A 26,349-nucleotide genomic window follows, 5' to 3' on the forward strand; every position below is an offset into this window, starting at 1 on the left:
CCTCATCTCCCCACAGCTCCCACAGGCAGACCCTGGGGCTCCCAGCAGCCATGGGTGGCCGGGGAGCCCCCACAGCCCCACCCCACTGCGTATGGACCCTGCAGCTCCTACGAGCGGACCCCAGAGCTCCCAGCCGCTGCGGATGGACCCAGGATTTCCCAACAGGCCTTGATGGCGGGAGGACCCCGCAGCCCCACGTCATTGCTCACAGACCCTGCAGCGCCGCAGCCCCGGGAGCTCCCGGCCGCCCCGGGCAGGAGAGGAGCCCCCGGCGCTCAGACACCGCAGGCAGAGCCCGGAGCTCCCGTCACCGGGGTGGGGTGAGGAGAAGCCGCAGCCCGGGAGCTCCGGGCCGCCCGGGCAGGAGAGGAGCCCCGGCGCTCAGACACCTCAGGCAGAGCCCGGAGCTCCCAGTCACCGGGGTGAGGAGGAGCCGCAGCCCCAGGACCCCCGGCCGCCCTGGGCAGGAGAGGAGCCCCGGCGCTCAGACACCGGAGCCCGGAGCTCCCAGTCACCGGGGGGTGAGGAGAAGCCGCAGCCCCGGGCGCTCCCGGCCGCCCCGGGCAGGAGAGGAGCCCCCGGCGCTCAGACACCGCAGGCCGAGCCCGGAGCTCCCAGTCACCGGGCGGGGGGGGGGTGAGGAGGAGCCGCAGCCCCGGCCAGTGCAGGTGGCCCCGCAGCTCCCAGCCGCCGCGGGCGGGCGGACGCCAGAGCCCCCCGCTGCCATCGGGACCCCGCGGCCGCCCCGGGCAGGACCCGTCACCCCGCGACCGGCAGGAACCAGCCGCGCGCGGAAGCGCCTCGCGCCCTGTGACCCCGGCGCTGCGGCTTCGCCAGGCGGGAGGCGGCGCCGCGGCTGCGGTCTCGGTCCCTCCGCCCGGCAGCGGGACCCGCCCGCGCGGCCTCGCGCCGCTTCTCGCGGGCGGCGCTGAGCTCTGAGCGCACAAGGCCCTGGCGGCTCCGCCCCGCATCGCTGTCAGACAACGTCACCAATGGGAGCTGAGCCTGTCAGAAACGTCAGGTGGGGAGGGCCCAATGGGAGACCAGCTTTCAGAGACCCGCCCCGCCCGAGGGCCAATGGGAGATCAGCTGTCAAAAAACACTAGGCAGGCGGGCACCAGCCAACCAGGAACCGCCCTGATCTCAAGGACCCGGGCAGCCCCGCCCCCACCTGTCCTATGCCCCACAGCACCAGCCAGGGCTCGTGTCAGGCCCCACAGCAACCCCCAAAGCAGAGTCTCAATTCCCCTCCCCCACCACTGCTCTTCATTAGGTACCGAGACACCCACCCAGACACCCAAAAAAGGGGAAACACTTAAATCCACATCTGCCCCTACCCCTTTTCGGCCCCCGCAGCCCCTTCCCCATGTCTGGCCACACGCTCCCAGCTCAGGGTGACCACACTCCCCGTCGGGGCAGGCTCTGCTCAGCCCGGCTCCCCACAGCCTGCACTAAACATGTGGGGCCCAACCCCAAAACTTACTCATATTTTACCCCAATGGCCCAAAACTGCTGCTTTTAATTTATGCAAATAAGGTGCTGCCACACTCAGGCCACGCCCCAGCTCTGCCGTGGAGCCACCCTGCAGAGAACCAGGTGATATTTAAATTAGCCAGGACGTCGCTCAGTCATTGCCCTCTGCTACCAGCAGGTGGCGCCGGAGAGCCCCGAGCTCGCTCACTTCCCTTTCTCGCGTCGGCTTCAGCCCCCGCGTTAAAACGCACCAGCCGGGGAGCAGGAGTGCGGGGCTGCTCCAGGGTGACCAGATGTCCCATGTTTAAAGGGACAGGCCGGTTTGGCTGGACTTTTTCTTATATAGGAGCCTATTACCCCCCACCCCCGTCCCGTTTTCCAGGGTTGCTTCAAGGTCACCCTATGGGGCTGCTCTGCGGGGACGGACTTGCACACTTGGGATGTTAGTGCAAAAAACTCCCCCTGGGCTGAGTAAAGGGCAGGGACCTGCCCTCAGCCTGCCCTGAGTGGGGGTCACCCAAACCGACCCTCACTCGCCAGGCAGGTGTCACCCTTCTGCCTGGGGAAAAGGCAACAGGCCCCCACTCCCCAGCTCTGCGTGGGTGGAGAGCCAATGAGAACTTCTATTAAAAGGGAAAGAGAATTAAGCCTGAGTTTGGGAAAACCCCACAACCACATTCAAATCTACGCTCATCAGCAAACACCCCACCCCAGAGTACGCTGGGCAGTGCTGTGCCTCAGTTTCTCACCTTGCGGTGTGACAGGCCAATCCAATGTTCCTTTAACAGACCCCTCCGCTCTCCTTCCCCCAACCCCCACTCCCCTTGGGCAGCAAAGCCCCGGGGTGGGGAGGGAGGAAGGCATCAAGAAACCTCCGCTTCTGCTGCCGACACTCCCTCAACTGGCTCTCGGTTTGCCCTGTTCACTCTGCGTCGCTGTCGCTCTACGGCATTGTCCTTCACCCTGCTGCTGAGAGCTCCTGTGTCGCCACTTCCCCTGCTGCCACCTGCCTGTCTCCTGCAGCGTCTGCGCGGCCACGTAGTGGGGGAACCTCACTACAAGTGCAGCCTGGGCAGCCTCTGTCATTGCAACACCATGGGCAGGGCGAGAACCGCCAGCTGGGGGAGACTAACGCCCTGCCCCGCCCCTTCCACCTGAGGCCCCGCCCCTTCTGCAAACACCCCTGTGCCCAGCGTACACCAGCCCTTAGATCCCTCTTGGTATTTCAATGCAGGCACTGACCTGTGAGAGGAAAACATCAGCTCACAAACACAGAGACTGAATTCCCCACATTTAATCTCGCTGCACTTTCCAGAAAGTCACAAAATTCATTTAGTTCTTGCTAGGACAGAGAAAAAAATAAGTGACACTAAGTTTTTGGCTTAGTTAAATAAAATTAAGTGTTTAATTAACATAGTAAAAATATGTCCTGATTCTGCTAAATAACACCATAACATGAAATAAGAAGACACAAATCTTGTCAGTGACGACTAATTTCGCAAATGATCTTCCCATTATTAATTTCCACGCCGCCCCCGTTGGAGGTCTGGGCACCTCCAGTGTCACTGCTCTGCGTTCACTTTTCCCTTAGAATTGTTCTCGGACATTCCCAAACTGGAAAATTGTGCAGTTCAGAAAACCTGCAGCGGCAGCGTATTGCAGCTGCCAGCAACTGGACATGTTAAGAGCTTGACCCCGTCGAAGGAGGAGAGGAGGTGTTTCGGTGGTAGCCAGGATGTTGGACCAGTGGTCAGGTCTCTCGGTGTTGCTGTGGATTATTACAGCGGCTGGTGTATTGCTAAGTATACTTGTGATACGTTGCCTATGGAAATAACCTAGAAGTAATGGAGTAAGCCCCTCCCCCCTGTACTAGACAACCTGGACCCAACCTTCCTGGGCCCACTATAGTGGGAAGTCTGGAACGCTAATTGGAACAGGTGTGGCACATCCATACGAGAGAAGGTGCAGGTTGCTGTACTACACACGGGGCAGTGGGACAAATGGAATATCAGCACCTTCCACCTTGAGGCCTGGCCCTATCAGGAAATGTGTCACCATATGTCCTATGTTTTGCCAAGGAGGAGAATGGGAACAGGGACACAGGCAAGGGTCTGTGGCGTCAGGGCTGGGATGGGGACACTGAGGAAGGAAACTGGAATCATTGCTTGCTGGAAGTTCAATCCAATAAACATCTCATTGTTTGCACCTTGGGACTTTGGATATTGCTGCTCTGTGTGTATGCAAGAAGGACCCCGTAATGGGAGGGTGAAGGGATAAACCCTCTAACACTAACTAACATCTAACACCCATTTGAACCTCTTCTTTTCACACTGTTGCTCATTCTCAGGTTCTGCTTTGTCTCCAGACAGATCCATTCTCTTTCAGGACAGCCTTGCTCTTTCCGTCTGTTTCACTCACTGAGGTGTGGGAGTAAACACTCCCCTTCCCTCTAGTCTCAGACAAACACTAGCATTAATTGCTTGCTACTGAGGGGTTAGAAAGCATTTGTCAAGATGCCATTTCTGGGGGATTTTTCCCAAGATCCAGTATTTTGGGTTCAAACATCTCCCAGCTTTCTTGGTGAAAATAAGGCTAAGGTTTCCTTGTGATATAGAGGCAGTTTTTCACCCCAGATGGGACTTGAACCCACAATCTCTGACTTAGAAAGCCATTGCCTTGTCCATTAGGCCACTGGGGCCCTATGAAAGAATGGAAATTCCATCTCCTAAATGCATATTTCTCATATTAACTTGGACGCCAAATACCCTCTTTCTGCACCTTACAGAAATGTCTGCATCCCCTGGCAGCGAGGGTACTGGGGAGGTCGCTTACAGAGCTGAGCCCCACCTTTCTGCCAGCCATCTTTAGAGAAGAAGGCTCTTTCCCCTGACAGCCACACACACAGCGCTGCCTAGCATCCCGTGAGCCTCCCTCGTGTTCTCCCACAGCAGCCGCCTGCTGGTGTGGGTGGGAAAAGGGGACCAGGAAGCAGTGCGGCCTCAGGCCGGGACAGGAGGCCCTCACCACGCCCAGGCCTGCCTCTTGCCTTCAGCCCAGGCAGCCAGAGGTGCCGGGGAGCTCCCTGGCAGGCCGCCACCTCATCCAGGAAATAAGGAAAAGGGGATGAATGAAGAAGTCAGGAAATAACAAGGAAATGAAGAGGTTTGTTGAATGGGTTTCTGCCCGATTTACCATCTTCTCAGCTACCGCTCAAAGTTAAAGACCTAAAGTCGACCTATCGGCATAAATACAGCTGGTTGGATGGGAATTAAAAGGAGCTGCTGTCACAAGTGTTAGGTGCCTGCAAGCAGCATGCAGAGCGTTTAAAACCACCGCAGTTAGAGGCTCAGATGAAACGTTTGCCCTAAATCAGAAACGACAATAGGACGACCAGCAGAACGCCACTCTAGGTAAACGGCCGAGTACTGGAGGCTGTTAGAGGCAAAAAGTCATTCCTCAAAATTTGGAAATCAGATCCTAGTGAGGATAATAGGGAGGTGCACAAACTCTGCCCTGTTAAGTGTCAAAGTGTAACAAGTCAGGCCAAGAAAGAATCTGAGAAGCAATGTGCTAAAGACACAAAAGCTAAGCATAAATCCGGTCAATGCGAGTCCTGGTCTGTCCCCGCAGAAAGGTGAACCCCCTCTGTGGCTGGAGTGAGCTCCTCTAAGCCGACCTCACTACAGACCTGCGCCAGGTAGTGCTCATTGTAAAAATGTTTCCTCTGACGGTTGGGAAAACAGGACCAGCGGTGCTCAGGCCGGCTGACACAATTAACCCCCCCCCCCCCACAACAACAAACATCATGCAGTCCAGAGCAAGGGAGCCTTTGATCTTCTCTCTCATGCCTTAACTGGGGACCATACACACTAATATAGCAGTAACCAGTGCCACAGAGCACAAAGCCACCAGTAATGCCCTCCCTGGTCGGAGCTCCACCACCTTCTGTACTAGCACCACGAATGTGACTCCAGCCCCATCATTCTTCCCTGGCCAGGAGGCCCTTCCTCCAATCACCCTCTGCCTATTGAGCTACCCTAGAGTTATTAATGGGCATTTCCTGAACACTCACCATGGCCAAGTCCAGCTGCTCCAAGGCACTGAACATCAAGCACCTCCTCCTGGGCCCCCAAATCCCTGCCACCTTCCACAGGGCCACTTTTACAGATGCCCCTTCCCTGGTACTGCCCTTGCTCAGCTGCACAGAGGAGTTTTCATCCCCAATCCCTGCCTGTCACTGCCCAGCAGCCCTCTGGCACCATTCCTGAGGGTCACCCTGCCTTGCTCTCTCCCTGCCATGTTGGGAAAGACAGCTCCCATCTCTCCTTGTTAAAGGTCAGGTGGGCCAACTAGGGGCAGAAGCCCATTCTATGTTTTCCTACAGCAGAGCCCAAGATCAGAGACTCACCTTCAGGGCCACCCAGAGGGGAGGCAAGTGGGGCAATTTGCCTCAGGCCCTGCAGGGGCCCCGTGAGAATACAGTATTGCCACTTTTTTTTTAATGGAAGGGGCCCCCAAAATTGCTTTACCCCAGGGAAACCCTGCTCATCTTGGGTGCAGGCACCACTGGGCTTCTAGAAAACAAGCTGCCCCTGCACAAAGAGGATGAAAGCACCTGCCAAAGCCTGGGATTGAACCAGGGACCTTCAGATCTTCAGTCTAATGCTCTCCCAACTGAGCTACTTTGGCAGCTGTATGCTAGTATTTTGGCCTGTTGCTTCTCTGCCCGGGATGTTTTTGCAGCAGTTGCACACAAAAAGGACGTCATTGGGAGGTGCCCATGAAGACAAGACTCACTTTTGCCTGCCTTGCTCAGCTTGACTTGCTGCCTCACCCTGTTCCCGCCCTAGTGCCCGGGTTGACCTGGTGGGGGAAGGGGACTGGGGGCCAGTGGCGCGGGGAGGAGGTTGAGCTGGACCCTGAGCTAGACTAGACCCTGGCGGTGAGAGTCTGGCCACCACCTCCCCCCCCCCATTGTCCTGGCTTCCCCCACTGGGCGTCGTTTCGGGAGGGAAGTGGGGCTTCTGCCTCCCCACCCCGATTTTCACACCACAGAGGAGTGCGAACAGGAAAACGAACGGCTGCTCCACACCCCCACCGGAGGAACCCGACTCCCTTAGCTGCTTCCCCTGCTCCCCCCCAGCTGTGCTACTGAGTGGAAGCGTCCTGTGCCCATAACACAGAGCTCGATTAATCAAAACCCTCTTCTGCCAGCACCAGGCCTCCTGCTTCTTACACTGGGCCTGCAAGCGAGGGGGCGGCGGGCACAGCACCAAGAGTCTAACCTGTGAGGCAGGAGGCGGCTGACGCCCGCAGCCTGCTGGGGAGCTCCCAGAAGTTATTAAGGGACAGAGACTCCTCAATGCCCTTAGTAACAAGGGTTTGGGGGTCACCGAGGCCAGTAAGGGGGTCACTATGTCGGCCCTATAACCCTGGGTGTCAGGTCACTGTGCAGCTTTGATCTAGAGCTCGGATCCCAACAACCAACCAGCAGCCCACAGCCTCCCCCTGGGTCTGCCCCACCTGGTTCCGCCTTACAGGCCGACCTCACCCCCCTTCCAGCCCCGGATTCGCCCCCTAATCATCCTACTGCCACTCAGAGCCACAGCTGTGGAGGTGCTGAAGGAGGGAGGGGTGACTCTAGGGTGGGGTTCTTCTCTAACGATGGCTGGCAGAAAGGTGGTGCTCAGCTCTGTCAGCGACCTGCCCAGTTGCCTCGCTGCCAGGGGATGCAGACGTTTCTGTAAGGCCATTAAATGGGTATTTGGCTTCTGAGTGAATGTGAGGAATGTGCAATCATGAGAGGAAATTTCCATCCTTCTTTCTACTGCTCTTTAGGGCCCCAGTGGCCTAATGGATAAGGCATTGGCTTCCTAAGCCAGAGATTGTGGGTTCAAGTCCCATCTGGGGTGAAAAGCTCCTTCCTTCTTGTATATTGCAACAAAGCCTTGGTGTTATTTTCCCCAAGGAAGCTGGGAGACGTTTGAACCCAAAGTACTGGATCTTGGGAGCAATCCCCCAGAAACAGCATCTTCCACTTGACAAATCCTTTCTAGACCCATCAGTAGCAAACACTTAATACTAGTGTTTGTCTGAAAATAGAAGGAAGGGGGGTGTTTACTCCGACGCCTCAGTGAGTGAAACAGACAGAAAGAGCAAGGCTATCCTGAAAGAGAATGGATCTATCTGGAGACAAAGCAGAACCTGAGAATGAGCAGCAGTGTGAAAAGAGGTTCAAATGTTTGTTAGGTGTTAGTTAGATTGGTCTGGCAAATGTCAAGAAAATACCAATGCTAGTAGACTGATGCAGACACTGGTTGTTTCTGATCTTTTACTGAGAGTTCATTGAGAAATATTTTCCTTAACTATGTTATGGAATATTGGGTGGGCTATGAAGGCACCATTCTTCCTGCTTTTGCCCTTGGAGACAACATGGCACCTTCCAGTCAACTGCTAGAGAAGACAACACAGACAGGGATGGCAGCAGGGCAGACTGGAGCTCCATGGAGATGGTGGGACCAGGTCTCATCAACAGGGATGTGGCCACCCCACCATGCACAAGGCTGAGCCAGCAAGTGTGGTGTGTGCTTCACCATGTCCCTACTCACTGCACGTGGTGGTGGAGGGCAGTTACTGAGTTTGGTTAGTCTGGCAAATTTAGGGCTTGGCTACACTTGCAGAGGTAGAGCACTGGGAGTTAAACCACAGCAGGGAAACCGCTGCCGTGTGTTCACACTGACAGCTGCAAGCGCACTGGAATGGCCACATTAGCAGCTCTGGCAATGCCACAGAGAGCAGTGCACTGGGGTAACTATCCCAGTGTGCAAGTGGCTGCAACGTGCTTTTCAAATGGGGGACGGGGGTGGAGTGTGACAGGGAGTGTGTTGTGTGTACATGGGGGGAGCGACAGTGTGTTTGGGGGGCTGAGAGTGTGTCAGCATGCTGTCTTGTGTGTTCAGACAGCAGCAGACCCCCACCTCCCCTCACACACACTCACAACAGCAGCAGCATTCCACACTAATGGTTGCTTTGTCCCAGAGCAGATAAGCAGCCGGCTGTCAGAAACGGAGCTTTGAAAGGGGATATCCGCATGCCTGCAGCCGATTTCAAAACAATGACCAGAGTGGGCACTTGACTTTGGGGGATTATGGGACATTTCCTGAGGCCAAACACAGTGCAGTGATGCAACACGTCATCCACACTGATGCCCGGGTATTTCAGCAGGGCTCAGCAAGCTTTATGCTTCTCATGGAGGTGGATTACCAGGAGCGCTCCACCTACAGAGCCCAGGTGCTCCATGTGCCTTGCGAGTGTGGACACCTCAGGAGTTAGGGGCGCCCGGGGCTGCTTTAATGGGCTCTAACTTGCAAGTGTAGCCAAGCCCTTAGACTATGTCACTTGTGTGACTTACTTGTGCTATTGTAATAAATACAATAGACGTGCAATGGTCAGAAATTGCACCAGCAGAGAAGTATATTAAAGGGAAACCCTAAGGAAATTAAGAATTTAAATTATCCTCCACATGTCCCGCGTCCCACTAAAATGAATCCAACCCACAGGGCACATGGGCAGACGTATCGGTGTCAGGATGCTACATTGTTAGCACAGTAAATGAAGCTGCAAAATAAATGATGTTTAAATGACCTCACTCTATTTTTTACTATCCTGTGTTAAGAGGTAATAGATACAGATGTACACCAGGCAGGGTTGTTTGGAGGATGAAGCCTTTATGCTTCCATCGCCCACCACTGTCAAGTTTTAGCCAATTAGGACAAGTCAGCAAATAAGAACAACCTCAGGTCTCAGTAACTGCTGCAGGTAGCAAAGTCCTACAGGGAGCAGTTTCTGGCACTACACCTGCACAGCTCTGCTCCCTGGCTCTTCTCAGGCTCCTGCTCTCTCCTTAGCTCCGCCCCACTCTGGCCCAGGCAGTTCCAGCTCCCACGGAGGATGGGACCCCCTGGCCTGGTGACTCCCTCATTACACTGCCTGGCCTGTCAGTGCGGCTAACTTGGAGCTTTGGCCTCTCCCCATTGCCCAGGGGACTGTCAGTCTCAGGGTCCTGATTTCCCATTGGCCCTTCCCCCTTCTATTGGGACTGGGAACTAGCCAACCAAAACCCCCACTAAGCTTTAGTAAGGGGCCAACAGTCCCTTACTTGAGCAGGCCCCGTAAGGGTCACTGATGGCCAGAAAAGGGAGCATGAGCTGGTCCCATGGTGTAATGGGCCACACTCAGGACTCTGAATCCTGCAATCTGAGTCCAAATCTCACTGGGACCTTGTGGTAAAGCCCTGGAGCTCACACTGCTCCACTTCCCTGTCTCCAGCTCTGCAAGAGCCATTTTTTCCCCTCCTGCTGGATGGGTCAGGGCTCTGGAACTGACACCTGAGGGTTGGGATTCTCACTGCTTCACCTGGTGCCCACAAGTCTGGCACTTGCCACTGTGCTTGAAGGAAGCAGGGCTGGGTAGGCGGGAGCCCAGCACCTCTCCTCCTCTGGGCACCTGGAGCAGAGGCGGCTGGTGCTGACAGCTCCAAGGGAAGGCTTAAAAGCAGCGGAGGCCAGGGCAAGAGGAGGAGAGGACCATGCCTATGTGTGGCCAGCAGACAGCCACAGGGCCAGCCTGCTCCCTGCTGTGCTGAACCCCACTGAAGGCCACCCACAGGCCAGCATGCAGGGCGGCTGCTGATGCTCTGTGGCCAACATCAGAAGAGGGTAGGAAAGCAGGGCCAGCCCCCTGGTGGGGCCCCTTACCGTTCCCACTCATGGTGCTGACTTTGGAAGTGGAGCCGCCCATTTTCTTTGGCAAGTCAGGAAGAGCAAAGACGAGACTGGAAGCCCCTGGGACTCATGCCCCAGCCTTTGTGACACCCAACCCCCAACTCCTTCCCGGAGCTCTAGCTGAAGCCAGAGCATTGGCCTGAGTGACCAAGAAGAGGTTCCAGCTGTGAAGGGAGCAGGACTTGCAGCACAAAGTGAGCACAACCATGAGGGGACTCAAATCCTGAATCATCCGATCCACAGGGAGATGCCTTATCCTTTAGGCCACATGATGAAGGGGTCTAAGCTCTTCTTTGGAAAAGCCGGACACTGTGTTTCTCAGGTCATCTGCTGAGGGGGCCGAGACTCTCTGGGCACAAGAAGTTAAGTTCCCAGCGACAAGTGAGACTTAACTGTATGGGGCCAGGTGCAGGGCTTTGGCAGGGAGGCTCGGGCATGGGGGATTGATGTGCAGCAGATGGACCGGCAGTCTAGGCACAGAGATTTAGTCTCCCTGAGGAGGAGGAGGAATCCTGCTGACAGGCAGTGGCTGTGCAGAAAAAGAGGAGGGGTTCCTGGGACTTTTTTTGCCTCTCTTTTGCCTGCCTGCTCACTCGTGCCTGCACACTGGGATAATCACTCTTGTGGTGAATGGTGAAGATGTTTCCTAAGAAGCCCAGGTAGCTCAGTTGGTAGAGCATCAGGCTCTTAATCTGAGGGTCCAGGGTTCAAGCCCCTCTCTAGATGCTCCGCTTTTAAGTTGCCTTGTGTGCCAGGAGCCAAACTCTGTTCACAGCCACACAGGGATTCCCAGAAGCTGTGGCCATTTCCTGGAAAGGTTCCTTTCCTTAGCAATCAGGAGAGAGGCCATATCTGCAGGTGCAGATAGCGCAGTCTCTGGCTGCCAGGAAGTGCTGTGGGGCCAGGTGCTGAAAAAGCCCAGAGGGGGAGCAGCAGAGGTGGGGGGAAGGGAGAGAGAGAAGCAATGAGGACAGAGCACAAGTGTAAAGGGGGCATCTGGTCTGGCTATTGTGGGGAACTTGCCTGGTTTATACATGACCCTGGTGGAACTGGCCAGCGGAAGGATCTGAGTCCCCACCCCCTTACCCAGAGGCTGCCTGACCTCGAGGACTGTTAGGATACAGATATTCAGGCCAGTCTGCAGAGGCCTGTACTTTCAGAATTTAGGTGTATTTTTATCACTTAGCTAGTTATAAAGATATAAAAGAGAGAATAAAAAATCACTGTCTGTCTGTGTAATGGCCTTCTCTTACTGTGACAGTCTGAGGCCTGGTTCTTCGGCTAAGCAGCAAAGGCAGCCATAAGCTGTGAAGTGTATGGTCACATCCTCACATTCCCAACTAGTCACACTGAAATAAGGTGCGATTGGGCTGTTAGGAATACAATCCTGTCCTGATATTCCATCACCTCCAGAGAAAGGGAAACTTAGTTTGGTAGCATCCTGTCTGGCAAGAACTCACTTATCAATAGACCCAGCTGGAAAACCCTTATGTCTGTACAGATGTAGTTGTGAAATCCTCCCTTCTGTATTGTTTTGTATGTTTATTTGCATGGTCTCTGTCTGGGTCTGTGATTGTTTCTGTCTGCTGTATAATTAATTTTGTTGGGTGTAAACCAATGAAGGTGGTGGAATATAATTGGTTAAATAACCATGTTACAGTATATTAAGATTGGTTAGTTAAATTTCAGTAAAATGATTGGTTAAGGAATAGCTAAGCAGAACTCAGGTTTTACTATATAGTCTGCAGTCAATCAGGAAGGTGGGGGGAGGGGGGAAATGGGACCAGGGACTGGGGATGGGGGAATTGGGATCCTGTTTTGCTACAGCGGGAAATGGGAACAGGGGATGGGAACAGAAACAGGGACACAGACAAGGCTCTGTGTTGTCAGAGCTGGAAAGGGGGACACTAAGGAAGGAAACTGGAATCATTGCTTGCTGGACGTTCACCCCAATAAACATCAAATTGTTTGCGCCTTTGGACTTCGGATATTGTTGCTCTCTGTTCATGCGAGAAGGACCAGGGAAGTAAGAGGGTGAAGGAATAAGCCCCCTAACACTGTCATTTGTTGCTTTAGGCTCCATATGTACGTGCACATTCACATCCCACTCCTGACACAATCACTGTCTTCTATCTGACGAAATAGCCTAATTTCAACCTCTCCTGTAACATTACACCACCAACTATTTAGCATTTGTATGAGAGAAGTTGGAAGGAATTCAAACATCTTCAAACGGCAAAACTTTTCCCGACCTGGTCAGTGAATTCTATGGTGAGAAACTTTCTGTGCATTTCAGTTTCTTGTATTGTTGGATGGGGCCTGAGGTGCTGGAAGGGAAATGTCCATGGAAAACTTGGACATCACTGTTGTCCGGAAAAAGGCAGGTGTTAGACACAATCGCTTCTCGTATTCCCATGGAATCCGAGTCTAGCTGAAGAATTACTGTCTATCCTAGAGAGAATCATTCCATTGTAAATACAAATGAAATGAGATCTTCAGGTCGAGTCAGCACCTTTTAAAAATATTTACTGAGCAAAAGCCATTCTTTGCCTTGTTGATAAGGACAAGAAGCCCTCTTTGCCTTTCCATTTCAAATGCGAAATGAATGGAGATTTTCATTGAAAAACTTCTGGTTTTTAGGGGGAATTGAACCCAGGCCATGGCTGTTAAAACACCAGAGCCTACTGCTTAAAGGACCAGGGAGGACTGTTTTTTTCTGACAGCCAGTGTTGTTTTTCTCAGCCTCCTACGTCACCAATGTCAGACTCTGAGTGCAGTAAAGCTCTGGAATAGGCTCCCAAAGGCGTCTGTGGTGTCTCTGTCCTCAGAGGTTTTTAAGAACAGGTTGAACAAACCTCTGTCGAGGATACTCTGCATATACTTGGTCCCATAGACAACCTGCTCTGGCTCTATCTGCTACCTTCATCGTGTTTGGATGTAAAGGTGGGAAATGATGGAGAAATTGGCTCCTCTTTCAAGTTTAAATGTTGTAACTTCTACATCTAGACCGGGGTGGCCAACCTGAGCCAACGTAACTGCCAAACATGCACCTTTGTATGCAACTGCTAAGTCAGTTGTGAACCTTGCTACCATTATCATTATCCCTTTGAAATGATGATGGTGATGGACACTTGGCTGAGTATCCCAGAGTGCCCTGGACGTCTACAGGCTGCATTAGCCAATCCAACCATTCGGCACTTGCAGATGGGCACCTCTGTATTGTGCCTGAGTCTTGTACAGCTATGAAAGGCTGGTAGATGCCGATATTTTCCCGTCTTTTTAACCAGCACTAATACCCAGCCAGGCCAGGGCTGGGAAGAGAGAGCACAGCAAGTTTCCCCTATTGTGGCTGTCTCGCTTTTTCTTGACTAGCCTTCACCTCTGCACCAACTTGTGTTTTTCATATGTGAGCCTGGCTAGCTCAGTTGGCAGAGCATCAAACTTTTAATCTGAGGGTCCAGGGTTCAAGTCCCTGGCCAGGTGAAAAACTTCTCACTGCGATTATAAAAATCTGTCTTTCTGGAGTCTTGTTCAGTGTTACTCTTTCTCTCCAGGATTTTGCCTTTCCTAAGAAGGGCCTTTCTGTGGGGGGGATTGAAGGAACAACTCCTTGACATCCCCTCTGTCCTTGCAGGCTGGAGGAATAAAGTCCTCTGGGCATATAGCATGTTCCTCCCCTGCACACACAAACACACAGAATATTCATAAGGAATTAGAATTAGAATCCACCACTTTCCTTGGGAGCTTGTTCCTGTCCTGTTGTGAATCGTCCTGGCTGTTGAATATTTGTGCCTTAGTTGTAATATGAATTTGTCTCTTTTCACCTTCCAGCCATTGGGTCTTGTTATGCCTTTCTCTGCTCGATTAAAGAGCCCTTTCATACCCAGTCTTTTCTCTCCATTAAGGCCCTTCAACACTTCAGTGAAATCATCTTTCAATCTTCTTTTGATAAGCTAAACAGGTTGAGCTCGTTCAATAGCAAAGAGCCACCAAATGTTCTGAGGGCTGGAGAAAAATGTCTTCTAGGGAAAGTGGTGGATTCTCCATCTCTTGATGTCATTTAATGAAGACTAGATGCCTTTCTGGAATGTGTTTGCCCAAAAGTAGCTATTGGGTCATACAGGAGGCCTGTGATATGCAGGGGGTCAGATTAGATGCTCTAATGGTCTTTTCTGGCCATAAAGTCGACTAATTTCTGAAAAACTGAGTGTTGCATTGGGAGCAGCATCTGATGTTTTACTGTCTAGCTGGCTTGCTTCCTAGAACGAACGCTCCTTGAGTGGGGTTATCCACAGGGAGTAGCTCAAACCTCCAAAGTGCCTGGCCAGGAGCAGGACATTAGCACAGCAAGGGAGGGGTGTGGCAGTGACATCACAAAGGCCTTTTGCAGGACCTCAGACTATTGGCCAAAGGTGGTGGGGAGGTGGTGACCTCACAGAGAGATGCTGACATCAGCCAGGCAGGACAGGGGCGAGGGGCCAGGGAAACCTCAGAGACCCCTGTGGCTTTGCTTCAGCAAGTCTCCTTCTCCACGTCTCTCTTTGAGGACTGAGAGAGTATTCGGGTTCACGTACGTGAGTGCCAGGGGGAACCTCTTTCGAGTTTTCTCCTTCCCTTTTCGTGATTTTACTAGAAAACAGATATCCCTGTTTAGAAGGTAAGAGCCTCCTCAAGGGAAGGGATGTCCTGGGCGTGTCACAGTTCGGATTCCAGTGGCCCCCCTACACTGTAAGGAAACTCCCACCACCTGCTCTGTGTTCGCAGTGCGGGAGAGAGCAGCATCCATGGCAGTGATTTGCTCCTGGCTGCCGGAGCAGAGCAGCAGGCTCAGCTGTCAGAACTTCCCAGAGCTATGAAAGGGGAGGGGCCCAGCCTCTGTAGCAGGAATGCAGGGCAGGCGAGTTCACGATGGGCATTGTGGGATACTGGCAGAGGCCAGTTATGCTGATATAATGAACAGCAGCGTCTACACTGACACTCTGTCACTTTAAGTTTGTTGCAAAAAGCTCTAGACCTCTCATCGAAGTCGTTTTATTTTGTCACCAAAACAGGGCAGTTTTGTCGCCAGACATGGCATTGCAGTGTGTGCACCAGCCACAAGCTGCCGACCGAGGTAGCATTGTGTGTTTTTCACACACCAGAGCAATATCATTCTGCTGAAACAACTTTGTAGTGCAGACCTGGCCAAAGATTCACTCGCACACAGCTTGCAAGGAAAACCTCACCTGCTCCTCTGCTTTGCAGAATCCAGACACAAGCAAAGCTTGTCAGGCCCTGGTGGCAATGGCAGGGAGTCAGGTGTGGGCGCACAGAGTGCTTTAGTCACCCACAGGTGCCATGGTTTAGCTGGCTAAAGCTTCTGTTTTGTAAACAGGAGATTCTGGGTTCAACTCCCAGTGGTGCCTTGTTGGCTGGATGTTGGGGTACCTGTTATTGGCTACTGTCAGAAGACAAGGTTCAGAGCTAGATGGGCCTTTGGTCTAGCCCAGGGTGGTTTTTCTTATGGTTTAAATAACACTCACAGGCACTGATAATAGAGTTACTGAAGGTTTGGGAGTTAGGAGCGGGTAGGTCAGTGGTCCAGTCCCCACACAGATGACCCATCTCCCTCTGGGACAGGGGCAGGTCTGAGCTCTCACCCAAATGCTCATTGTGGCTGCCAGAATCTGTGGTCAGCTTGTTTAGTTTACAGCAAAGGTTGAGTCCTGCTTTGTGCACCGTGTGTGAGAATGAAAATCCTAAACCTCCCTTTGAAATATCGAATGCAGCAGGACGTGTTATTGTCGCTGCCCCAAAGCAGACAGACCAATGGAGAAATGCCGTCGAGTCCAGGGTAATACTCCCCTGTCATTTTACTTTTTTGCTGGCTAAATTCCTTCTTATCTGCCCGGCCCAGGCTGTCCTCTGCCTCTGTTGCTGCTCCCTGCCTGCTCTAGAGTCAAACACGCAGGGCCCCCAGGGGAACAGAGGCTGGGACAGGGCAGCAGCCTGGGCTGGGCTGGGAAGATGCTGGGAGTTCTCGTTCCCTGAGAACTGGCCTGGCTCCCTTCTCAACAGCAAACAAATCAATTCCACGTCCCCTCCCCAGAAAAACCAGCCTGGAGCCAAGGGCAGCAGGGGACGATTCCCTGCAGTTCCCACCGAGGCAGGAGAGATAACAGGCAGTTCCAGTTTAAGCTCAGTGTTTTTAACAATTTCTACAACATTAAATAACCCTTTAATCATAGTGTCACCATCCATAAAATTGCTTCAGCCTCCTAAGTGCCCAACTAAACATCTCTTCAAATCCAAGGGAGTGGAGATCAGTCAATGTTCAGAGTCATCCCACATAAAAGAACCGTGTTGTGGTACATACTGGCCCCATCACGTGGCCATCGCCTTTCCCTCCTCCTCCAGAGTCAGAATGTGACCAGCTCTCACTGAAGGGGTGCAACACCCTCCCTTGGTCTCTATGCCAGAGTTTATCAGCTCAGCATCCTTCCCACAAGAGTTGGCTGCTGAGAGGGTTGCGATGGGGTAAATGAAGGCAGAGGAGGATTGTTCCTCATGGGTTTTCTTTGTGTTGCTCTGTGATCCTGCTGGAGGAAGCATCATTTGTGCTTGTTTCAGTAGCTTGAGTTGGTCTCAGGTTGTGACCCTGAGTACAGGGATTCCTGCACTCTCTGCTCTTAGCCCCTCAGGAATGGACAATGGAGCAGCTTCAGAAATTGGATAGAAAGTAGCCTAAGAAAGTGTAACATAAGCGAGAAGAAAAACAGCATCTGCCCCTCCCTGGTGGTTAGGATTTGGCACTTTCACTGCCAAGGCCTGGGTTCAATTCCCAGTCAGGGAAAAGTGACTTTAAACCAGAACTGTTTTTGTTATTCTTCACTTACAACATAAACGAATCCATGGTATTTTCCTGATTCCCCCATCTTCCCAGTGACTCCATGGCAGGGCTGGCTCCAGGCACCAGCGCAGCAAGCAGGTGCCTGGGGCGGTCAATGGAAAGGGGAGGCTTCAGCAGCAATTCGTCCCTCTCAGAGGGAAGGACTTGTGGCCAAAAGCAGCAGAGGTAGAGCTGCCATTGATTGCAGCTTTTTTATTTTTTTTTCCACTTGGGGTGGCAAAAACACTGGAACTGGCCCTGCTCCATGAAAGACAATTTGTTAAATCCCAGATGAGTGGAGTTAAATCAGTTCTCAGCCTGAGTTCTTAGGTCTTAATCCTGAGGATATTGTCCCATCATGGGGCCATTTCCCTCCTCTCTTTCATACAGAAACACAATTTTCTTTGCACAGACACAGGAACAGCAAGATCCTTCTCTGTCCCTTGTGCAAAGCAGGGGGCCAAATTCCATGGAAACAATGGACAAGCAGGGGGCCCTGGGCACATCCAGCCCTGGCCGTGAGATGTTCCCTCCCCTCTTTCTTTATGCCTCTGTTGTTATTTCATGGCTTGTCTGGGATGGGGGAAAAGCTGAGTTCACTCCAGGTGGAGGGTAAAAAGGACCCTGAAAATCTCAGGCCCCAACCCCTGCTACCAGGATCACCGAGGTGCTGGGGATTTGAGTAGGAAAGGGACTGTGTGAATTGTCAAGGTGGGGAATGAATAACAATCTACAACTAGATCCACCTCATTAATCACTGACACAGGCTAATCCTGCTGCAGATAGAAGGGCTCTTCCAAGGCTCTATCTTGCTTTCTCCAATGCCATGAAAGCCTGTCTTTTGCCCGCTAGCTGTTGTGACTTGAGCACAAGAGGGGATGTTTGATCCAGAAGCCTGGCCATGCCTGGAGTCCTGTAGGTAGGGATGCGAGCTCCATTTCATCTTAGTCCTGAAGCTGGGCTGCAGCCTGGCCTAGGAGGCAGCCCTATTGGTTGACCTACTGGCCCAAAGTCACTTGGGTGGTGTTGTCTTTCCCCGGGGATGCTGAAGGGCCTAAGGGAGGGAGGCTCAATACTCCCCCCATCAGTCAGGGCGGAAGAGGAGGGCTGCAAGAGTGGGCAGGTTGATGGCTGGGCCTTCTAGTGTTCGGTTGGGGACGAGATGGGGAATGCGAACTGGGAGAAATGGTTGCTGGCCTGTGAGGAATGGCTCAGCTGGTGGCGTAAGTGGACCTTGTCATTACCTACAAGGTTGTCATGCTCAAGACCCATCTGTGGTGAATTTCCTCAGCCAGGTATTTCCCCCTGCTCCACGAGTGCTGCTGAGACCGAACACGATGGCCTTCCACCTCTTGTGGGGCCATAGGACGTCCCTACCTAGTCAGGAGAAGTGCGGCTTTTCTGCCATATTAGAAGAGGGGTTGGGCCTGTTGGGTTTTGAAGCCTTGTACGGCTCTACTGTTTTGTGTTTCAATTTTCAGTGGTGGCTGAGCTGGAGGGCAGGTCAGGCCCGAGGGGAATGGTGGGGCAACCGCAAAGAACGCAACTGACTCTTCTGATATGGCCGTACTTTTTTTACCCCCCTAGGTGCAGCACTGGATATGGGATGGCGAATAGTGGGGGAAGGGGGATGCCCTCCCCCTCTAGTGTTCTTCTACCCACACCTTACACCCTACATGATTTTCAGTGGGTGGCTAGGTGGAAGGTGCTTGCAGGATGGCTTCATCCGCAACAGTGGCCACCCTCACAGCAGCGGCAGCCACAGCAGCGAGGCCCCCCCACATTTGGCTCAGTCTGAACAGAGGTCAATGTACCACTGGGTGAGACAGGCCAATTTTAGGGAGCTTCCTCTGATGGTGAGCAACTGTCCCCAGAACTTACTGACAGGAGCTTTAAAGTATTTGCAAATGTGCACGGCCGGCATGTGCAGAGCAAAGGCTGCCCGGGAGCACTGTTTCAGGCTCTGGCACCGCTTGAGACAATGGACCATCTTCAGCCACCAGGCGACCCAGGATCTAACGCAGGAATGGGATGAGGAAGCAAGTCAAGCTGAGCAAGGCAGGCAAAAATTCATCTCGCCTTCGTGGGCGCTCACAATGATACCCTTTGTGTGCCAGAGCTGACAGAAACCTCCCAGACAGAGAAGCAGCAGGCCAAAAGCCCTCTACACCAACATTCCACACAAAGATGAACTACAAGCCACCAGGAACAGTATCCCCGATAATGTCACGGCAAACCTGGTGGCTGAACTTTGTGACTTTGTCCTCACTCATAACAGATTTGGGGACAATGTATACCTTCAAGTCAGTGGCAGTGCTATGGGTACCCTCATGGCACCACAGTATGCCAACATTTTTATGGCTGACTTAGAACAATGCTTCCTCAGCTCTCATCCCCTAATGCCCCTACTCTACTTGCACTACACTGATGACATCTTCATCATCTGGACCCATAGAAAAGAAAACCCTTGAGGAATTCCACCATGAGTTCAACAATTTCCATCCCACCATCAACCTCAGCCTGGACCAGTCCACACAAGAAATCCACTTCCTGGACACTACAGTGCTAATAAGCGATGGTCACATAAACACCACCCTATACCGTAAACCTACTGACCATTATACTTACCTACATGCCTCTAGCTTTCACCAGAGCACACCACACAATCCATTGTCTATAGCCAAGCTCTAAGATACAACTGCATTTGCTCCAACCCCTCAGACAGAGACAACACCTACAAGATCTCTATCAGCTGTTCTTACAACTACAATACCCACCTGCTGAAGTGAAAAAACAGATTGTCAGAGCCAGAAGAGTACCCAGAAATCACCTACTACAGGACAGGCCCAACAAAGAAAGTAACAGAACCCCACTAGCCGTCACCTTCAGCCCCCAACTGAAACCTCTCCAGTGCATCATCAGGGATCTACAACCTATCCCTCACTCTCACAGATCTTGGGAGACAGGCCAGTCCTTGCTTACAGACAGCCCCCCAACCTGAAGCAAATACTTACCAGCAACCACACAACAAAAAACACTAACCCAGGAACCTATCCTTGCAACAAAGCCCGTTGCCAACTCTGTCCACATATCTATTCAGGGGACACCATCATAGGACCTAATCACATCAGCCACACTATCAGAGGCTCATTCACCTGCACATCTACCAATGTGAGATATGCTATTATGTGCCAGTAATGCCCCCCTGCCATGTACATTGGCCAAACCAGACAGTCTATACGTAAAAGAATAAATGGACATAAATCACATGTCAAGAATTATAACATTCAAAAACCAGTTGGAGAACACTTCAGTTTCTCTTGTCACTCATTTACAGACCTAAAAGTCGCAATATTACAACAAATAATCTTCAAAACCCGACTCCCACGAGAGACTGCTGAAGTGGAATTAATTTGCAAAGTGGACACCATTAAATTAGGCTTGAATAAAGACTGGGAGTGGATGGGTCATTACACAAAGTCAAACTATTTCCCCATGTTTATTTGTCCCCCTACTGTTACTCACACCTTCCTGTCAACTGTTGCAAATGGGCCATCCCAATAATCACTACAAAAGGTTATTTTCTCCTGCTGATAATAGCTTGCCTTAACTGCTCACTCTTGTTATAGTGTGTATGGCAACACCCATTTTCTCATGTTCTCTGTGTATATATCTTCCTGCTGCATTTTCCACTGCATGCATCTGATGAAGTGGGTTTTAGCCCACAAAAGCTTATGCTCAAATAAATTTGTAAGTCTCTAAGGTGCCACAAGTACTCCTCTTTCTTTTTGCAGATAAATGAATGGAGGTTAAATCCATGAATGGCTATTAGCCAGGATGGGTAAGGAATGGTGTCCCTAGTTTCTGTTTGTCAGAGGGTGGAGATGGATGGCAGAAGAGAGATCATTTGGTCATTACCTGTTAGGTTCAGTCCCTCTGGGGCACCAGGCATTGGCCACTGTTGGCAGATAGGATGCGGGGTTGATGGACCTTTGGTCTGACCCAGTATGGCCATTCTTATGTTCTTCTGAAGGGAGAGGCAGTTACCTATGACAGAGTTTCTGTAGTGTAGTGGTTATCACGTTTGCCTAACACGCAAAAGGTCCCTGGTTCAAAACCAGGCAGAAACATGCTGGCTTGTTTTTCCCAGCTCCTACTGGCCTGTCCCTGCTGTTGTAGGAGCAGCAGTGATTTCTATGCTCAAAAGGTCTCTTATACTTCCCCTGCTCCCACTTTTGTCTCCTCTCCCTCTCTGAATGCCTGTGAAGTGGGTTTCCCCCTCCCGCTCCCTCCTGGAATGCTGGTGGGATGAATGGGCTGGTTGAAGAGCAGAAGAGCTCCCAGGTAGACAAGGTGTCTGGGACGCTAATTAGGCAGCGCTCACACACCCAGAGCATGGACACTGCCCAAGGTGGAGTGTGACCAACCAGATGCAGCCAAGTCATCTCTAGTCGCAGGCCATGAGGTGCAGGCCCTTAAAAGGGGAAGGGACCCTGTGCTCAGGAGAGCACTCACAAGCTTGTACCTCCAGTGAATACCCTTCGCCCGGACCGTCTGGCCAGTGGTTCTCTGCGTTGTATTTCATTGTGCCTCAGGAAGATTTACCTTCATCACACCATCCATAGCTGCGCTGTGGAACACTTACCTTGCCGAATCCTGACATCTCCAGTGCTGTGCCTCTCCAGGGAGCATGAGTATGCGAGTGTGAGTGTGACACCCCCCACTTCTTCTTTTGAGCTTAGCTGTCAGTATAATAAATGTGCTGCTTTCTGCCAAACTCTGGTGGGTCATTAGTCCTCCCTATGCTTACTAGCTGGCCCAATTTTGGGTAACACCTACGATAAACTCAACCCCTGCAGGGCAGAGGGTGGTGAAATGAGCTGAGAAAAAGCCTTGGCATCAGCAGGGGAAAGCTAGAGGATCTGGGCCAGGCACCTTTTGAAGCCTTGTGGCTTGGTCTCCTCTGCACTTGGAGGTTGGCCTATGGTGGCCGGCTCTTCCTGCTGCCTCCTTTGTGTGACTTGCCAAAGGAGGGAGTGAGGCAGGAATGGGGCAAAAGAGGAAAGTCGAGCTGAGGAAGGCAGGGCAGAAGCTAAGCGCCTCAGTGCGGCTAAGTGGGGTTAGTAGAGCACCACCATTCATTCTGCAAAGCCTGGGGAGGTGCGGTTGGCTACTGGGAGGCAGAATCTTGTGCCTTCCTCTTGGCTTCCCAGGGGTGGCTACTTGCAGCCCAGGAGAAGAAAGACGGTTCTGGGTGAAAGGAAGACAAGCAAAGCTCTGTGAGGAAATTTGGGTGTGGGGTGCTGGCTCTGCGCTGGGGGAGGGGGTTGGGGTGCGAGAGAGGTGGCGCTTACCCCGGGCAGTGCAGCTCCCAAAGTGACCGGTACACACAACCCTCTGGCAGCAGCTCCTAGGTGGGCCGTGCCAGGGGGTCTCTGTGCACCGCTGCCTGCAGGCACCGCCCCCAGAGCTCCCATTGGCTGCAGTTCCTGGCCAATGGCCGCTGCAGAGTTGGTACTCGGGGCAGGGGCAATGAATGGAGACAGTCTCCCCGCCCTGGGGATGGGGACATGCCGGCCACTTCTGGGAGTGGCACGGAGGGACGGAGGCAGAGTGGGCAGGGAGCCACCTTAGTGCTGTTGGCACATCTCTGCACACCCATTGGGGGAGGGGAGCAGAGGGCCTCCATGTGCTGCCTGGGGTAGGGGCAGTGCACAGAGCTGCCTCCCCTCCCGGGTCTATTACAGGAGTGGGTGGGTGGGATCTTTTGGCCTGCAAGGTGCAGCAGGTCGGACTAGATGATCACACTGGTCCCTTCTGACCTTAAAGGCTCTGAGTCTAAAAGGGAGAGGGAAGTAAAGGAAATTTTTTAAAAAAATAAACCCAGCATTGTAATGCCAGGATAACTCCAACAGCTCATTTTATAGTCCTGCCCCTTTCTTCCTCCATGAGAAAACATCACATCTTTGCATTGGCTGGGAATTGAACCCACGTCCACTGCTTGGAAGGCAGCGATGCTCACCACTATACCACCAATGCATCTGCTGAAAGTATGGCTTATACTTGCCCAATGAGGCTAGAGCAGCATTGAGGAGATTTTCTGCCTGTTAAAATGTACTGGATTCTCATCACTAAAAAAAACACCTCCGTCTTCACTTGGGTTTGAACATTCAACCTTTCAATTAGCCACCAAAGTTGTTAATCACAGGGTATGTCTACACTACGGGATTATTCCAATTTTAAAGAAACCAGTTTTTGGAAACAGATTGTATAAATTTGAGTGCATGCAGCCACACTAAGCACATTCATTCGGCAGTGTGCGTCCATGTACTGAGGAAAGTGTCAATTTCCGGAGCGTTGCACTGTGGGTAGCTATCCCATATCTATCCCGTAGTTCCCGCAGTCTCCCCCACCCATTGGAATTCTGGGTTGAGATCCCAATGCCTGATGGGGCAAAAACAGTGTCGCGGGTGATTCTGGGTAAATGTCGCCACTCAATCCTCCCTCCGTGAAAGCAACTGCAGACAATCATTTCGCGCCCTTTTCCCTGGATTGCCCGGGCAGACGCCATAGCATGGCAACCATGGAGCCCGTTCAGCCTTTTTTCACTGTCACCATATGTCTACTGGATGGTGCTGACAGACACAGTATTGCAGTGCTAAACAGCAGCATCCCCTTGCCTTTTGCAAGTTAGCAAAGATGGTTACTAGCCATACTGTACTGTCTGCTGCTTTGCAAGTTGACAATGACAGTTGCCAGTTATATTGTACCGTCTGCTGCTGTCATGGGTGCTCCTGGCTTGCCTTGGTAAGGTTGGCTGGGGGCGCGTGGACAAAAATGGGAATGAGTCCCCAGGTCATTCCCTTCTTTACGTTTTGTCTAAAGGGAGAGTCAGTCCTGCAGTCCTGTCTAGACTATCAGGCAAGCCTACAAAAGAACCAGAGAAGCAAATGGCCGCTCCGGGTCAGAGCCCCTGAAACCCTGCAGAAATGCTGAGCTGCATGCCATTCTAGGGGGTGCCCCTGCAACAACGCCACCCAGTCCTTCCATTCTCCCCCACCTCTCCTGGGCTACTGTGGCAGTTACCCCCCTATTTGAGCAATGAAGTAATAAAGAATGCATGAGTTTGAAACAACACTGACTTTATTGCCTCTGCAAGTAGAGATCAAAGGGGGAGGGGAAGTCAGCCTTCAGCTGCTGTGATATTCCAGGCAAGACTGAATCTCCATTAGACAAAGCTTAAAGAAGAGAATGACCTGGGAGTCATTCCCATTTTTGCCCAGGCGCCCCCCACCGAGGCCAGCCAGGAGCACTCACAGAACGACGATGACAAATACCCACAGTGCGCTGGGCAGTGGCCTTTTGCCTCGGGCTCCTAAATCCAGACACCAGAAGCTCTTTGGATGTGCCCCTCCCTTCACTGCACCTCACCCACAGCTGCTGTCCTGGGTCAGTGAAAACCCAGAGTTCACCTCTCATCTCCCAGGGGGAAAGCCCCTTTCTCCCTCCGCTGTCTGGCCACATTGCCGGTCCTTTGTCGTTCCCCCCTGTCACCACTCTGCTGGCCACCCTCTCTGCTCTGGGACAGCTTGTGGTCCCACCAGGAGCAGAACAGGCTCCCTAAAAGTAGCGGCCTCCAGAGCCCGAACAGTAGCCCCACCCCTGCCACTCAATGCCACACCCCTGCCCCACCCTTTCTCCCCAAGGACCAGCTCCAACGCAGCCGCCTCCCCCGAAGACCCCTCCTCCTGCTCGCTGCTCTCCGTCCCCTCCCCACCCTCGCTTGCCCTTGCAGTCATTACAAAGTGGTAAGGCAGAGCCCTCCCATTTTTAAAAGTCCTGGGGTGTTGTTCCCCCCTGTTCAGGCACCCCTGGGGCCCTGCGCTTCACACAGCTCTCCCTGATTTCAGCTGTTAGTGAGGGAGCCTCACTGCTAGCACAGACTGGGCAATTTCTTGCATGAGAGACACTGTCCCAAAGCAGGACTAATGCTTAGAGCTGGTTATCAGTGATTTCAGATCTGTTGGTCTGCAGCAAGACTCTCCATTGAGTCTTAACCAGCTCTGTTATTACACAGGGAAGAACAAAACGGTCAAATGGGGCCTGGAACCCTTAAGAATAATCCACCCCACCAAGTTCCAACCCTTGTCGCTACCTGCTCTCAGCCCCACTGAGAATGTTTTGGGGTCACTCCTCACCTTTATCAACCTAGGAAACTGGAATTTCCACTGCTTGCATCCGAAGAAGTGGGTATTCACCCACGAAAGCTCATGCTGCAAAACATCTGTTAGTCTATAAGGTGCCACAGGATTCTTTGCTGCTTCTACAGAACCAGACTAACACGGCTACCCCTCTGATACTTGAGCAATTAACAGGTGCTCCAGTGGCGCAATGCGTTAGCACACAGTACTTATAGGGCAGTGCTGAGGAGCTATGCTGAGGTTGTGAGTTCAAGCCTCACCTGGAGCACTGGTTTTCATTAGCCAAGTGGTGTCACCCCCTCATTTGGCCCTGTGGAATGTAGAATTCCAGCCCTGGGACACTGAGGAGGGGAGGAGTAAAAAATGCCCCCTTCACTTATTACCTCCTCTCCAGAGCACAGGTTAGAATCTACCTTCCTTTCTCTCCCCCCCCCCCACCAGCCCCTGTGCCGGGATCCCTCAAGCAGAGCCTGGAGTCCTGCCCCTGGCGTCTGTACTATTGACACAGACTAAGTGACAGGGACAAAACACTCAAATCCCGCCTGGTGCGGGGAGCCAGGTTTGCTCTTCAAATTCTGTCGTTGGTACATTTCCAGGTCTGGGAATGTCCCACAACAGCATTGAATGGGAAGTTGCCTGCAGAACAGTTACACTGCACAGAGCTCCTGTGGAGGAGGGGTGGGAATTAGTAACATTTTGAGGATCGTTTGGGAAATGAGCCTTTGCTGACAAGGTTTGTCTCTGTTCATATTTCACCTTCAGGTGTTATGTTGAGGGATCTTTAGTGTATTTTTGTGAGGTTAATAACTATCTCCTCAACTTTATTTACTCAACTTAAAAATTGGTGTCACTTGATATTTGCATCTCCCTGTGAAAATACAACTGACACGTGTGGCTTTCTACAGGGGGCCATGATGTTAAAGTTGGGGAATTCAGTCTCTGTACTTCTGGGGGAGTGGGTGGCTTTTTTACAGCTGCCTTACGGCCAGGCACACCGGGCTGTTAGCTGCACCCACGGTCCTTG

The 26,349-nt window shown here is 52.3% G+C and overlaps 6 non-coding genes and 1 pseudogene across 6 annotated transcripts; 3 read left to right on the plus strand and 4 right to left on the minus strand.

Annotated features, from left to right (window-relative positions):
• LOC120375436 overlaps window positions 1-26,349 on the minus strand; it is a 648,226-nt pseudogene that overhangs the window by 256,779 nt on the left and 365,098 nt on the right.
• TRNAR-UCU lies at window positions 4,099-4,171 on the minus strand. Its single transcript has one exon. It is a non-coding gene; the product is annotated as a tRNA-Arg (tRNA).
• On the minus strand, window positions 6,090-6,162 carry TRNAF-GAA. The gene has a single exon. It is a non-coding gene; the product is annotated as a tRNA-Phe (tRNA).
• On the plus strand, window positions 7,313-7,385 carry TRNAR-CCU. Its single transcript has one exon. It is a non-coding gene; the product is annotated as a tRNA-Arg (tRNA).
• Window positions 13,667-13,739, plus strand: TRNAK-UUU. The gene has a single exon. It is a non-coding gene; the product is annotated as a tRNA-Lys (tRNA).
• TRNAV-AAC lies at window positions 21,182-21,254 on the plus strand. The gene has a single exon. It is a non-coding gene; the product is annotated as a tRNA-Val (tRNA).
• Window positions 23,092-23,163, minus strand: TRNAG-UCC. The gene has a single exon. It is a non-coding gene; the product is annotated as a tRNA-Gly (tRNA).

This window comes from Mauremys reevesii, linkage group 12, assembly GCF_016161935.1.
Source record: "Mauremys reevesii isolate NIE-2019 linkage group 12, ASM1616193v1, whole genome shotgun sequence".
NCBI lineage: Eukaryota > Metazoa > Chordata > Testudines > Geoemydidae > Mauremys > Mauremys reevesii.